This window comes from Lutzomyia longipalpis, chromosome 4 (assembly GCF_024334085.1).
Source record: "Lutzomyia longipalpis isolate SR_M1_2022 chromosome 4, ASM2433408v1".
NCBI classification, from domain to species: domain Eukaryota; kingdom Metazoa; phylum Arthropoda; class Insecta; order Diptera; family Psychodidae; genus Lutzomyia; species Lutzomyia longipalpis.
The window spans coordinates 7,754,755-7,770,698 of NC_074710.1; the positions used below are offsets into that span (position 1 = coordinate 7,754,755).

The 15,944-nt window shown below is 35.0% G+C and overlaps 1 protein-coding gene across 1 annotated transcript in view; it reads right to left on the reverse strand.

Moving 5' to 3' along the window:
- The window catches only part of LOC129796016 (Ig-like and fibronectin type-III domain-containing protein 1), a 156,756-nt gene that overhangs the window by 127,756 nt on the left and 13,056 nt on the right, over positions 1-15,944 (reverse strand). Inside the window, exon 2 of the mRNA XM_055837657.1 lies at positions 12,508-12,779. The gene's annotated coding sequence lies outside the window, so the exon portion shown is untranslated. The remainder of the gene's footprint in view (positions 1-12,507; positions 12,780-15,944) is intronic.

The following is a 15,944-nucleotide window of genomic DNA, read 5'->3' on the forward strand; positions in this document are numbered from 1 at the left end:
AAGATCTCAACAAACCCTACAACTCTCTAGAACATCCAAAGTTTCAAAAGTGACCGCTAGGGGGCCAAAAATCAAAAACAAAATTTTCGATTAGTTTTCGATGAATATCTCAAAAACGACGACATAAATTTTTTTCATTTTTTCATATGTTGTAGCTGACCATATTATCTAGCTTCATGCCAAAAATGAAGAAAATCTATGGATCCGTTCTCGAGATATAGCCTTCCAAAGTTGGCATGTCATATCTCGGGTTCTACAAGTCCGATCTTGATCAACTCAAGCGCAAATGAAAGGTTTCGAGAAACCCTACAAATGTCTAGAACATTGCAACTTCGAAAAATGACCGCAAGAGGCGCTAAAATCGAAAACAAAGTTTTCGAAAATTTCGAACTCGAATTTTTCGAAAATGGCGACATAAATTTTTTTCAATTTTCGATATGTTATAGCTGACTTCGAGACCTTTAAAACAAAAAAAAATTTATGAAAATCTATGGATCCGTTCTCGAGATATAGCCTTCTAAAGATTTCTTAGGGTATGACTTTTCAACTTTTCCCGACTTTGCGCGTATTTAAATTAATTTGCGTTCTAGTTTGCTCTCACAAAATTGGTACACTGAAAGAAACACAGCTCCCGTAAGCTTGGTCAGCTTACCAGTACATTTTTTCTCTGTGGCTACAAAATTGATTTTTTAAATTAGTTAGGGGGGTTGAAATGTTATGAAGCTACTTAAAATGCTTCCATTTTCATGCCAATTATGGAAAACTTATGGGAATTTCGACGAAATATAAGCTCTAATAATAATTTTGTTCTATGATTTGAGGGCTTTTTCTACACCAATTTAGTGTGAAGGAGTTTATTCAATTTGATTTGTAAAATATTTCAAAGTACATACGGCAGAAATAAAAGAGCCGACAGAGCTTTTAAGAAAAAAAAACAAATTCAAAGCATTTAACAAAATTTTAAACGGATAAGGGTGCTATTTGTTTTAATTAAATACCAATCAACACCAAAATCCGTGCTGTCTAAAAATTTGCATCAGTGCACGGGGTGTTAATAAATCAATGGCAGTGTGAATTTGACGAATAAACTATTTCCAACACGAGAGGATTAAAATTCATTAAAATGCCCTAAAATAGCTGTGAGGAAATAATACAAAAAAAATCCTTTTAGAGCTTTTTAAAAATGTGAGTGAAAAGCTCGTGAAAAATTGCATAAATCCTCCGCAATGAATTAAAAAAAGAAAGAAAAAAATGTTGCAGTGCTCAGCTTTCTCGTGGTAAATCAAGATAATAAGATTACTCGTGCAAGCGAGCTTATTTCGCGTGTGACGTGCTCAATTTGCTCTCAACATTTTAAGTGCAACATACCAATTAAAATTTTCTAAAGAATAAAAGGATATTCTCCCACTTAAGGGAGGATTAATTTTTCCACACAGCAAAATGCAAAGCAATTCACCCAAGAAGATTTATTTCGGCACAGACACGGTATAGGGATAGTTTGTCTAAATATGGGATACATTTTGTTATTAATTAAAATTTATTGAAAATTTTTTTTCGTGAAAATACTTTAAATCATTTAAAGAGAGAAGTTTAAAAAAAAGAAATCATTGATAAAATTAAAAAAAGTAATAGATTATTGTTTTAGTGAATAAAATTAAATGTATTGACCCATTTTTAAGGACCACACATAAATATTAATTTCTTTTTCTTACAATGTTCAGTATCCTGTATTCTATTTTTTTTTCTCTTTTTTTGTAATTCCTTTTCTTTTTTCTTTTCGTTATTGCTCACTTTCTTTTTTTTAGTTTCTCTTTCACAACAAAATATTGTAAGAGTGACAGACCCTAAATTTTTGTTGGAAATAATAATAATAATAATAATAATAATAATAATAATAACCTAACTTTTTTCCATAAATCTCAGGGGAAATCATTGTTACGAAGTTTTTTATGCAAATTTTGAAGTAAAAATGGCAAATTTCTTTGAAGTGAGTACAAGAAAGTAAGATATTGAGCTCTTTAGTCCTTTAAATAACCCTTGGAGAATTTTGCTGGCCACCGTGGCCAATTTAATTTTTAAATCGTCAAAAAAATATAAAATTAATTTAATCTATCTTGATAAATTTTACAATTACTACTTCAATTAGTTACTTCAAATTCGTTAAAAGAATGTTTGTAAAACAACATATTTTTTAGAGAAAATTAAAATCAAAATTCTAGGTTAGAAATATCTGATCCTCCAAGGGTTAAAGACCTCTAATTTGTATAAACAATCAGGATACGCAAAATTTTGTAGAAAATCAATAAAGAAGAACAATTATCATTGAGTAAAAACCGGTTAACCCGGTAAAGATTTACTAAAAAAATGCAAATAATGACGTCATTTGTGAGTTTTTTTTTAATTTTTTCATTGAACAAAACTTAATAATTCCTTCTCAAAAATCTTGGACAAAGCATTAACGTCAAATCATTCATAGATTTGTAACCTATTTGAAGAAGAAACAACGAGTATCCGATATCAGACACAATCCCATTTTAGACAGCCTTCCCCTAAAAGTCAGTGTATGAGATTTGGTGGTTTTACTGGGTTTTGCCGTCACATTTAATGAGTTTGGCGCATTTATATAAATGCTGCATTGTTCTCCCTTGTGACAAGAGAACAAAAAGGAAGGAACCCTCCCCCTGGGGCGTAGAGAGAAGAGCTTCCCGGCGCCACATTTAATGGTGCGCAACGACACGGAGGAAAGCTCAAACGAGAGGAAGTGCTTAAAGCTATTGCTATTCATTTAAATTAGCATCCAATTGGGTATATTTATCGCATTTTCATGCTCACGATTGTTAGCAGTAATTTTCATGAATGGCGCTATATAACAATTTGATGGGTTGTCCATTCCCAACACCTACCCCCTCCCCATTAGCCTCCTTACTAAAGTATAGAAAGTCAAACATGTATATAAGCATTTCCACACACCAACCAGCTTAATTTCCCTCTGTTCGTAGAGATATTTCGGGTAGTGTGAATTACTGTCTCTGCATGCACTATTTGAGCCATTTGATTGAGAAATAGTTGCTGACCTTCCATTTACTACATATATATTTATGTATGAGCATTTGTATGTGTGTGGCAAAAGCATTTTCTCCACCTGAAATATATATATGTATACATTTGTGAATCCAGCTACGATCTGCTCAAGTGACGGGGACAACCCATCCATAGCCATTAAGTCTGGATTATTGAGGAAAAATCGATGCTTTGGGAGTCACAATGGGAAAAGTTGCAGACTCGCAAGTGACACCGACATGTGAAGCGAACTTTCCGGGGGAATTCAAATGGTCTGCAGACGGATGACTGCACCAGGGATTGCACCAAAGGGATACTGATATATTTATGGAATGATGCTGAAAAGAGCTATTGGCTACGATACGTTCAGGAAGTAACACGTTAGAATTTGAATTGGAAGCAATTGTGGGTGGTTTGATGGGGAGGTGGTTGAAATAGCTGAAAATGAAACTCTTCAACTGTGAATATTCAAAGATCCAGAGATTTATGGTTGAGTGGGTATAATTTAATCAAATTGAATAAGAAAAATTAAATCAATGAGAAAAAATTCCAAAGAAATCATTTTGCTGGAAATTTTCATGGAAAAAAAATTAGAATTTATGAATTTATTCAATACTCTTGTTTATGCGGGGAATATCTAATGAGAATAATTCAACAAATTATAAATTAATCCTTTAACTCGAAAATGTGAGAAATTTTCTCATCAAACTCAATTGAACGAAACTCTTGAACTTCTTTCTCTCCCCACACCCATCTTTGGCAAGTTATCTTGGTGAGAAGATTTCGGACTTTTCACCAGAAAATCTTCCCTGAAGTCACAAAACTTTCCCCAATTGCCCACCCTTCTTCATCGAATCTTTTATTAAAAGGAACACCAAAAGGCATTTCTTCCAAAAACAAAAGAAGTAAATGCAAAAGATTTTCATTGAAGGAAAATTTTAATATTTTAGATCATTTAGTAAACTATATAGTAAATTATGTATAGAAAATAATCCAAACAATGCGTTATAAATTACATTTTGCAATAAGGCAAAAGCGGAAAATTATAAATGGATGTTTCGCAAATAAAACGTGAATATTTCAATTAATTCTCTCAACATGATTGTAATTCAATTGCGCTGCTTTTATAATCAAACTTAATCAAACAAATATGAATGTGTACGAATGTGAGCTCTGTGTCACGCACTCATTTGTTCATTTTAGTCCCCAAACCAACACCACCCCCAATCACATGAGCTTACGCACCACACCAGAGGGGCTTGTGCGAAGGAATTGAGTTCATTCGCAGTTTGGAATTCACACGCCGCCGGGGCAAAACGAGTCATGCCACCCCAATTTATTTTCCTTCACAATGAACAATAATTTTTGGCGTCTCTCCCACCGTTCCACCCTCACTTCTTTGTCGGTGCTAAAGACACGAGGGATTGTAACATAAGGGGTGCCTTAGGCGAAAAGGGGTGGAATGTGTGGGCTGTACTCCGAGAAATCAATGAGAAATTTGAAGATTTTTGGCTTTTCTCGTGCAATTTCTTAAAGATTACGCTTTTATCGGATTTATATCTCAAAATAAGGATAATTTTACTACAAAATGTATCTAAAAGAAGTCTCCACGTGGCTAGATTAAAATATTATAAAGGAATGAAAGGAATAAAAATAATTAGGTGATAAAAATTACTTCTGTGAAAGTTTTCTTTGTATTGAATTATTAATAGAATAACTTTTATTTTTTTGCATTTTATTATCGAGGAAAGAAATGTCAAAGTGTTAGAAAGAAAATGTCAAACATTTGAAAGGAAACGTCAAAGAACTAGATATGCTGTGTCGAAAATAACAAAAACAATGTCAAATATAAGAAGAAATATCAAACGTTTGAAATGAAATGTCAAAAATTATAAAAGAATTGGCGAATTTCATAAATAATGTCAAACGTTCAAAAATACATTTAAACACTTGACAACAATGTCAAAGATTACAAAAGAATTGTCAATATCAGAAAAAAATCAAACGTTAGAAAAAATATTTAAATGTCAATAAAACACAAACATCAAACGTTTTAACTGAAGGTCCAATTAAATTATCTAAACAGAATCAAAATTTCTTGGAAAATTTACTTAAAATACTTTTTTCTTGTATGAAAAATTAAAGTCCTAATGATTTAAAAATCAATTGTTTTCTCTTATTCTTTCCTCTCAAAAATTGGTTTCTGAATGGACCAACAATGATTTTGAAAGAAAACGTTTCTTTCTATTGAAATAGATTATTCTTCTGGCGAAAAATAAATTTTCCGATTAAAAGATATATTCTTGTTGTCATATATTTTAAAGGATCCCTTCATCGTTGACAAATCTTTCCACGAGTTTTCTTGGGTGTTTGATGAACAGGAGGGCTTTTTCTGCCACACACACTGCCTGAAGGCAACTTTTATTATCATTTTCGTACGTGGTCCCATGACGGTGATGCCAATGATAAAGTCACGTCGTACCACTCTTCGAGAGAGCTCTACTCGTTGAATTTCATTTTTTTTTCACGTGAATTGGTGGCAAAAGACTCCAAATTGCGGGTACGTTTGATAAAGGAATATATTGACGATGATCGTGGGACAGAGGAATCAAAATGTAGAGAAGACTGATTGATTAATTGATTGAGTGATTGATGTTCAGGGAGAGAGAGAGGGATATGTAGTATGGTACAAAATGACACAGAATCCCATCCAATAATTTTGCTTCATCAATCGTCTCATCGTGCTCTGCATATACAACAAACTCCACGGGCAATATATTGATCAAAATATCGCAAAAGAGACCAGAGGAGGGTGCCGAGGGAGAGCATCAAAAGGATCTCACCATCTTTTGTGTGTCATTCAACACCAAGCAAGGCAAACTTCTAGGAAAAACAACAAAAAGCTGACAAAATGCTGAAATTTCTTACAGGCAATCATGTCGTTTATATTCATCCCAATATTGGCTTTCCTTTCGCCCTTTGATATCCCAGGGTGGATACAGAGGAATTGCAATTAGTTGGTATACCACAATCGTGGCATACCAAGTATTGTAATCATCGGAAAAACCGACCACTTCAGATCGGGCTCAAACTTGGTATGAGCACGTTTTAGACATCCCACATTACGAAAATGGTGGTGGAAAATTTTTGATCCGGCCGGCCGGCCTGCCGGCCGGCCTGCCGGCCTGCCGTTGGTCCCCATTTTGCCTTATAGCTCGAGAACGGTAACAGATAGAGACTTCGGGTTTGAAGTTTTCTATAGAAATGTGGGTGTAAAATTTCATTTTTTCGCATTTTCAAAATCCAAGATGGCCGCCGTCCGCCATTTTGAAATACCGTTAACCACTTCCTTTGTAGCTAGAGGTCTGAAATTTTAGTATGTTGTAGGGCTTAGTGAGATGTTTTCATCAACAATTCACACTTGAAAATCGGTCAAGCGGTTTAGCAAATATGGCGGCCTAAAGCAAAAAGTGTTTTTTCGATATAACTCGAGAACGGCTTGACCGATTTTGATCATCTTGATATCAAATGAAAGGTATTGAGAAGCCCTACAACTGTTTGGAACATTTCAAGTTTTAAAAACATCCGCAAGAGGCGCTAAAAACAAAAACAAAAATTGCCTAACTTTAAGGAGCTATATCTCCGAATCCCCATCATAGATTTCCTTGAATTTTTGATATGTTGTAGCCTGACTCAATATCTATCACCAGTCCGAAAATGAAGAAAATCTATGTCGCCGTTTAGAAGATATGGCAATTTGAAAAATTCTTAAATTTGAAAAGTTCTAAGAGCCATATCTCTTGAACCGCTTGTCCGATTTTGCTCAATTTGGTATCAAATTAAAGGTTATGCAAAACTCTACAACTTTCTAGAACATAAAAAAACTTTAGGACCATTCCTTCAGAACGAAAAGTGAAAAAAACTGTTTTTGTTGAACAAAAATCTGCCATTTTGTGTTCTGGAGGTGACCTTGAAATGTATCGAAATATATGTCAGATTATAGCTTATTTCAATACCTTTCCAGAACTAGTCTCGAAATTTTTGTAGGTCTTGTGGAACTTGAGATATAACCATTTTTGTCTTTCGAATTGATGAATTTCATAAAAAAAATCAACTTTGCCTACTAATCCTACTTACAAATTAAATTACAACGCATAGACTGACCCATCCGCGATGTGGTATACCAACTCTAATAACTGGACGCGTTATGATTGACTTTCACAATATACTCACTCACGTACAGATTTTCCAGCTACCTACATATAATATTCATCCCCACTTCGAATGCAACTTCAAAAGCTTCAATACTGAGAAGCAAAGAGATATTATAAGAAAATTATTTCTCGTAAAGAAAAGTCTCTAACAGAAATTCTTTAAGAAGTTATGGGAAGATATTGCAAATTGTTTCTTATAAATTAATTACTTTTGTGGTCATGAATAATCCTTAACATATAATATGGGAGCTCAGGGAAAATTTGTTGTTGATTTTTTTTTCCAAAACAACTTTGTCTCAAGTTTCTTCGTTAAATTTCCAAACATTTGGATCATTTGGAACTATTAGAACTCAATGAAAAATATGTAAATTCATGAAAAACTGTTTCTCGTGATTATCTTTAAAATATCTCGGAAAATTTAAATATCTCAATCAAGAAAATCATCTTTAAGGCATAAAAATCAATATTGGACTTATTCCTTTAACACGCAGAAACTTTCCTATTATCCCCAAAGAGAGCGAGAATGAGAGAGGAAAAAAAACGAAAACTCCCCTTTGTGGAGTTTTTAATTAAATTCCCAGAGAAATTCCTCAACACCCTCCGCAAAATTTTCTGCACGATATGCAAAATTTCGCGCTCATTCACGGGATGCATCGGATGGAAAGCTAACGCAAATCAATTGCTTGATGATTAAATGATGACTATGCATTAAAGATTCATTCATTGGACGATGTGTTTTCCAGCATTGACGACTTTCATTATAAGAAATTCATATTTAATCGGGAAAGATGGGTGAATGCAGGATGTTCACCAGGAGCGAGCAAACACCCTCCCCCGTCTTCCCACCCTCCAAACAAGGTTCACAAAATGAGAATGAGAATTTCATTCAGTGGAAACTCGCCTTTTATGCTTCTCTCCGCCCTCTCCGCCCTCATATTCAAGGGAAAATGCAATAGAATGAATTCTTAACACGTGACTCCATGTAAATGTTCCCCCTCAGTACCATCTCTTTTATTTTTCTTCTTCAGGGTTTTTTTTTCTTCTGCTGTATCTACAAATGGGGAAGCTTTTGAGACAAGCCATCGGGAGGACTCATCTGGCACTGATGCACAATTCATGAGTGGAAACAAAGTGCCAACATGAGAATGTTTCCTCGACAAGGGATGGTCACGGGGTATTGTATGTATGTAATATTACTTGAGAACTCCTATATATGTAGAAAGCACGGAGAGGGTATTCCCAATTGGGGGACATATGCGGTTACAGTGGTAGCACTCAGTACTTGCATCACTTCAGTGGAAAGCCACTTTCATCCCCGCAACATCTCATGCCCAGAAGTTCACTTCATGTTTCTACTACATTGTCCCTTTTATTGTTACTCCACATGTACACAGCGCAATTGCCTCACCTCCGACCACGATGTCACCCACAGTCTCAATAAAATTGATTGGATATTTGTATTAGTATCGAAGAACAATGAAAAGAAATTCTTTATTTGCAATATTTCTGCTTGTCACTCCATAATATTCATATAACATTCATTCCCTGTTCGGAAAACTTATAAAATAATATAATATTTGAGTTTGGCGCGCAATCGAAGTGGTGAATCCGAGTGGTGAAAATATAGAATGTGGGGAAAAAGAAATGAGGCATTTAGGAAATTTCCCCATTTTTAAAAGAAAAATATATTTAATTTTACTTTTAAATTAAAATCATTTTTATAATTTTCAATTTTTGTGAGAGATTTTCAGACATTAAAAAAAACCTTGCACGTTAAAATAAACGATAACCGTTAGAACAAAGATATGAAATCGAAAGCCAATAGCAAACGATAAAAAATTAACTTCCGACGTTAGAAAATACACGTCGTACTAGAGAATGAACATCAAATTTTAAAATAAACTTTTAACGTAAAATAAACCCAAACACTAGAAAAGCGTTAAGTCTAACGTTAGAAAAAACGTCAAACTCGAGAAAATATACTTCTAACGTTACAAAAAAAGATAAAATTTTGAATAAACGTTAACTTGAAAATAAAAACAATAGATGCTAAGTAACATTAAACTTCAAAATAACCGTCAAATTTTTAACGTTAACCATAAGAAAAGAATCGTGAAACGTTATTAAAGATAAATGGCAAATTAAACGTTAAGAAATGACAAATAACTAAGAAAAGAAATGTCAATTAATAGAAGATGAATATCAAAAATCAGAAAATAAAACGTCAAATTATGCAAAGCAACAAACTTCAGATTAACCGTTAAACATAAGAAAATAAACGTCAAAAGCTTAGATTTGCAAAATAATATCGCCAGAAGCTCCTAATTTGAAAACAACATCAGTGATTTTTGCGAATTTTCAATTTATCTGAATTTTCCCTTCTCACATCGTTGCAATTCACAAAAAAATAAACATAAAATAACAACGATAAAGTGCTGTTAAATTCCTACCAACGCTACCTTATTAAATTATTATTTACCTACCTCTCTACTTATTTTTCATCGTATAATTAATAGCACTGCTTTTTTATGGTTCTGATCTATTTTTAAATAAAACTGCCAATAGGGAAACTCCTAGCATTTCAACGAGGAAAAATAAATATAAAATTTTCCCATCAATGGCCATTGAGAGATTTTTTTATGGATCCCTTAAAAAGGGATGAATGCTCACCTTCCGTGTGGAATTTCATAAATTTTATTGCCTCAAGCTGAGTGGAAGGGTATGGAAGTAATTTTTATTAATTCACCACCCTTCTGCGTGAGAGAGCAAAGTTTAACGAAGGGAGGATGTTTGTGTGGCGGGGGTTGGTTTGGTGTTTGGGCGGGGGAGGGTATGAGGCATGGGGTTATGCTAATTCGATTTTGGAGCCCAATAAAACGTCATGCGGAGAATTGAAAAGGGCTGATGGGGTTGTGCTTTATAACACACAGAATTTCATATGTATGTAAAATTGATTGATAAGAGACACGAAGTAATTTGGGTGGATTAATTTTAATTGATTCTCTACTGGGGTTTGCGTGCATGGAAAATGCCTCCAAGGAAAATCTTCTAGTGCGTTAATTTGACAATCTCGCCGGGTGCTGGGTGGGTTTTGTACATTGTGGGTGTTGTGGGAATTTATTCCTTGAGACGGCAAGGGCGACGGGTTCTTTACCCATTTATAGGGGCGCGTGCCACTGACGCTGTGTCTCCCACTTAAAGTACTCAAATTACGAACAAAACGTGACTCTCAGGCACTTTAGTACCCAAAAACTCCACACACACACACACCCTTTGGGGGATGCTGGTAGAATTTTACAACCCTCCCCACGTGCGGAATGTTCATTCATTTGCGTCCCAGAGAAGAATGACTCGACGAGAGCTCCAAAGAGCCGCGAGGAGTTTGCGTGTCCGCACATAAATTAAGTCACCACCAGCTAAAATTAAGCCAGGAATATTTCATTAAAGTTTATTTATTGTATTTTTCCTCTCACTTTGCCAACTTCCCCACCCCCCTCTTACGCTGGAAAACTTCCTTCGGTATATACGGAAATTTACTCCACATATTTGTACTGTGTACCACCCGCTTCCCTTACACAGCCCTCTTCAAAGCAATACATAAACTTCCCTTACGTTTTATTTCTCGTAGAAATTTATTATCCTTGTTAGAGAATGAATGGAGGGAGAATAGAGAGAGAAAATGAGGACGAAAATGGGATAAGTTGTGATTAATTAAAAATTTAGAGAAAACATTGATTTTTAGCCCCGTAATGGGGTGAAAGAATGCGTCCTAAATGCATGCTAAAAAAATTTAAAAGCCCCATGGACTTTTCTAGTTTATTAGTTTGTGATGGTAACGGGGGAAAACTCCAACAATAGAGAGGAAAATATTCAATTTTTCCTCCCATTTGGACATACTTCACACATAGTCAACTATTCAACCCCCATCAAAAGGAGGAGCGCCCTCGAAATTCCCCATGCAATATAGCACAGTTATTGAAAATTCCAATGTCGTCTACTTGAAAAGTGAGAGACATAAAGGCAGTAGTGAATTTCTGGAAAATTTCAGTTTTCCACCATGACCTACAATATTGAATCTTCGCAAATGATGTGTTTGTGCAATCAAAAAATGAACATCAAAGGAAAATCTAACATGTATTTACATCTAATGTAAAAAGGTAGTGGTAACAACTTTTTTTTTAAAGAAAAATCTTTTGAAAGTACGGACAAAAGGGAAGATTTTCCTTGTGGGAAAATGCAGTGCGATGAAATGGCGAAAATCCGCTTCGAGGTATATTGAGAGTTTGTCGATCAAAAAGTTCAAGGAATTGATTTTCTTCCAGGTCTTCTCGTATAGAAAATTCAAAGGGGTTGATAAGTACACTGAGTGAAGGAAAAATACTTCCTGAAATATCTGGATTTATAAAATTCTATTATTTTTTTTTTTTGTAAAAACTGAAAAGAAATTCTAATTTCATCAAATGAGAAATTATATCTATCTCATAAAATCTTGCATATTAATTTTGCAAACAAATGAGAATTGCCAACAGATGGCGTTAGCCCCGTTTGTAAAAAAAGAAAAATTAAAAAATTGAATATTATTTGCGAAAAACTTATCTTCATGATTTTCTACGTATTGTGATAGTATACTAAATAGGAAAGCCGAGAGAAAAAAAATTAAAGTAATATAATGTAGTGCCAATTTCACAATCAAGCAAATGTTAACCTGCTCATAAAGTGAGTATTAAAACAGAGATAGATTGGTAGTGAAAGAGAAGAGTTTGCTAAGCAAATAATCTAGAGAAATGGTAGTAGTAGCGTCATCAGTTTAGTTTAGTTAAGTAGTCAGTCGGATCTCTACCGTACACCAGTGCAGTTTACTCGTGAGGCTTACGGTTGAGGTTACTGGGGGAGTTGTCCACAGACTCAATGTGGCACCCACTAAGTCGGGAGCTCACATATTTATTATACGGAAAGCTTTTCTTTCTGTATACAAGAAATTTCTAAGATATTAAAAATTCAAGTAATAAAAAATCGCAAAACATTCGAATTATTCATTTATCTGCCCCTTGTAAGATTCCCAGTAGAGAAACTCCTCAAGTAGATAAACACACCACAGAGCACGTGTTATACTGTGAGCTTTTCACAGCAAGTACATATATCTTCGCATTAAGTTGTGTGGGCAGTGATTGAGAGAAGTATGTTACGTACGGAATTCACAAAGTCAAAGAAAAGAGAATTGTGGAGTACTTACCTAATTAAACTTGCTGTATAGAACTTTTCTTTCCTGCTTCAGCTACTTCTTTCGAATGTCCAGTAGCGGAAATGTGACTCCTTCCGAACGTTTACTTTTCAATTGAGCAGCACCCCCAAAATGTCACAACCACAAGCTAATCACGGATATAATGCCACCTTGTCCCCCGCACAGAATGGAAAATTAAAAAGAAAAAAACCCACAACACAAATTTAGATGAATCCACCTCTCGTAATTTCACGAGTCTTCCCACGTAATGTTCCCACGGGAATCTGGAAAAGAGGGAAAAGTATATTATAAATAAATGTTTGAGATGCTGAGATAAGTTTGCTTGTCGCAAATTTCCGCATGATTCACCACGTGATTGCCCTTATCTTACACACAGAATGATACCGCGCAATGGAAAGGATTCGAAGGGAAAGGGGGGAGCGAGCACACACACTATATAAAATGAAAAGTTAGGAGGGAAGACCCTAAGAAAATATTTGTGCACAATATTTAAAAAAGTCTTGTGGGGAAATGTGGCACTGAGAAAAGTTCTCCAAATGTGAATTTTCTCCTCTTCTTATCTCACTTGACACACTTTTGAGTGTCTTCCCCCCAATAAATCTCTCCTTCGCATGAAGAACTTGCTCCGTCGTAGACATGGTAAGAAAAACTTTCTACCCTCCCAATTTTCACATGAACGATTTTATGACCTTGTACGGTTTCCAATTTCCTCACATGAAATTTTCATGTAATATAGAATGAGGCAAGAAATCATTGTGACCATCCCTCAACAGCCATAGCATTCCTCTCTATCATGGGAATTCAATATAAGGAATAGACGGAGGGGGTTGAGCGTAATCAAATTTCCTCGGAAACCTCGCAGCCAACAAGCAATTTTCCAGCAATAATTGCGTAAGGACTCGAATTTATCTCTCCATGTTCCAGTTGAGTCAACAAATTGGCATATCTCTGCGCCACCAATAAAGTTTTCCTACCAAAATGAAAATTGTTTGTTTGCTAGGTGCAGCAAGAGTGGGATTTCACTTCCGGAGCCAAAAGCTTCTCTCCCAAAAGCTAGTCTATGACAATTTCCAACCAAAATTACCCCAAAAACTATACGTATATAACGAGAATGAGGAACCCCATACTTGCTCTCCTGTATGGATCTTTCAATTAAGGTGTATGAACACAGAGACGACCATCCCACGTAGCACACAAAACCAACTCTCTGCTCACCTCCCGGAAAAGTCACTAAACAAGGGGTGAATATCTCAAGCAAACTTTCCTTCGCTCTAAAAGGATATCCTCTATGCAGGAAACTTTTGTTTCAGAACATTGTACCATTGTGAATTTCCTTCTAAAGATAAAACATTTAATTAACCTTTTGACCAAAATTTTAAGAGTTTTTAAGGATTTTAAATATCACTATTTCGTTATTATTGGAAAATAAATAAGATTTTCTTCATGTACACTAAAAATAATTTTAGTAAATTTGCTACTAAACCCGTAAATGTGCTTTTACGAGAAAAATTTTTTTAAGCGTAAAATAAATTTTTCTTTCAGATATTTCTACTAAATAAGTTTTGATATTTATAAATTTATATTTCAGATACTATTTAAACAAAAATTTAAAAACAAAACATTAACTAAAATTTTACTAAAAATGTACAAAAAATTCATAAAGAAATTTACTAAATTTACTAAATTTCTTTATATAAAAACTAATAATTTATGAATCAGTAGAAACGACGTTGAACGAATCGGATAGAAAGAGCTTTGGGCTCGTCGGAAGCATCGTTGATAAGAAAAATTGTGTCTAGAGAAACACAAAGTTTTTCCAAGCTTTCAGCAGAACTCTGTCTGCCTTCCTCAGGAGGTCTAGAGAAGAGATTTTGTTCTCATCAAATGTAGCTAAAAATTGTTCCTCGTTCAATAAAATCTCTCCTCTAGATCCTCTGAGGAAGGCAGACAGATTTCTGCTGAAAGCTTGGGAAAACTTTGTGTTTCTCTAGATACAATTTTTCTTATCAACGACGCTTCCGGCGAGCCCAAAGCTCTTTTTATCCGACTAATAATTTATGTTTAATCTTATAATTTAGAAAAAAATCATTTGAATAAAATTTTAGTAAAAAATTAAAAGTCCGATATTTACTAAAATACTGTAGAATAGTCATTGCGTAAAATTTGCAAAAAAAAATCTTTTAGTGTGTATATTTTTTCTTTCTTCTACGGGAGCTTTTTTAATCATAGCAGTTTGAAGAATTTTTTTTTTTGATTTTTCGCTAACTTGTTCGAAAATATCAAGAACAACTTCTCAACCTTTATAGGAATATCTGGTTAATCTTACCAAAATATATACCCAAAGCAATTCCCCAATCGAAAGCAAATATAGAATGTGGTAAATGTATAATGATAGAATGTATAGATTTCGCGAGGATATATTGCTTCGTTTGAATGCGTGAAGAGCGCAACCAGAGCCACACAATTCATGGTATATTTGCAGTTAATGAAAATTCCCACAGCATGGTATACCCCTTGAATTGAAACCTAAAACTCACCCCTAACTAAAAGCAAATTCAATATAATTCCATGCAAGTGGTGGTGGTTGAAAAGTGTCGGGGTTTAAATATGTGAAAGTTCTTAGAGATAGTCGATCTGTATTGTTCTAAATACAATAATGCCGCACACCATTGTGACGGTTTCTTCAATGTAATATACTCGCTCCTGAATGCCGGTAGACCAATATCCCATTCACCCAGCTATAGGAGAAGCACCCAACAATAAACCCACAGGCAATACTACTTAAGTATGTATATTCAACTATATACACACATATCACCCTCTCTCAATAAATTACATTTTCCCACCCACGTGGCAGGAGCAGCACCACCCCCACATCCAGCCTCTCAATGGTTGCACACATAAAGCAAGTTACACGTTTGCCACATGGAAACACGAGGGTGGGTCCGGGAAACATCATACCCTCGAAGCACCACAGGGTGGAGCTTTCGGGAGGGTTGATAGCGAAGGAAAAGTCACAGGGAAGTGGAGAAACTTTTCCGCCACACTTTTGTGTAAGCCGCTCATGTACCGTTAAAGTGTAAAAGTTTTAAGGGACTTTAAGCAGTGCTACGGAGTGTGTTAAACAACAATTTTGTATTTAGCTTTTTTGCATGCGGAACCTCACCAATGAGAAGGGGAGCTTTTGAGCTTTCGCAGGGATGTGTATATAATATATATGTTGGTGGAAAAAAACGCTATTTTATGTCGAATACTGAAGAAGAGAGAAAATTTCCCCCACCCCTAGAGGCACTCACTCACTCTCTCTGCAGGTGATGGGGAGTAATTTGTGTAAATTCCTCTGAATTTTTCAAAACACCCACCACCACTTTCAAATACACCCCCACCCCACAACCCTCTCTACAGGGAGTGAAAAAGAATCCCATGAG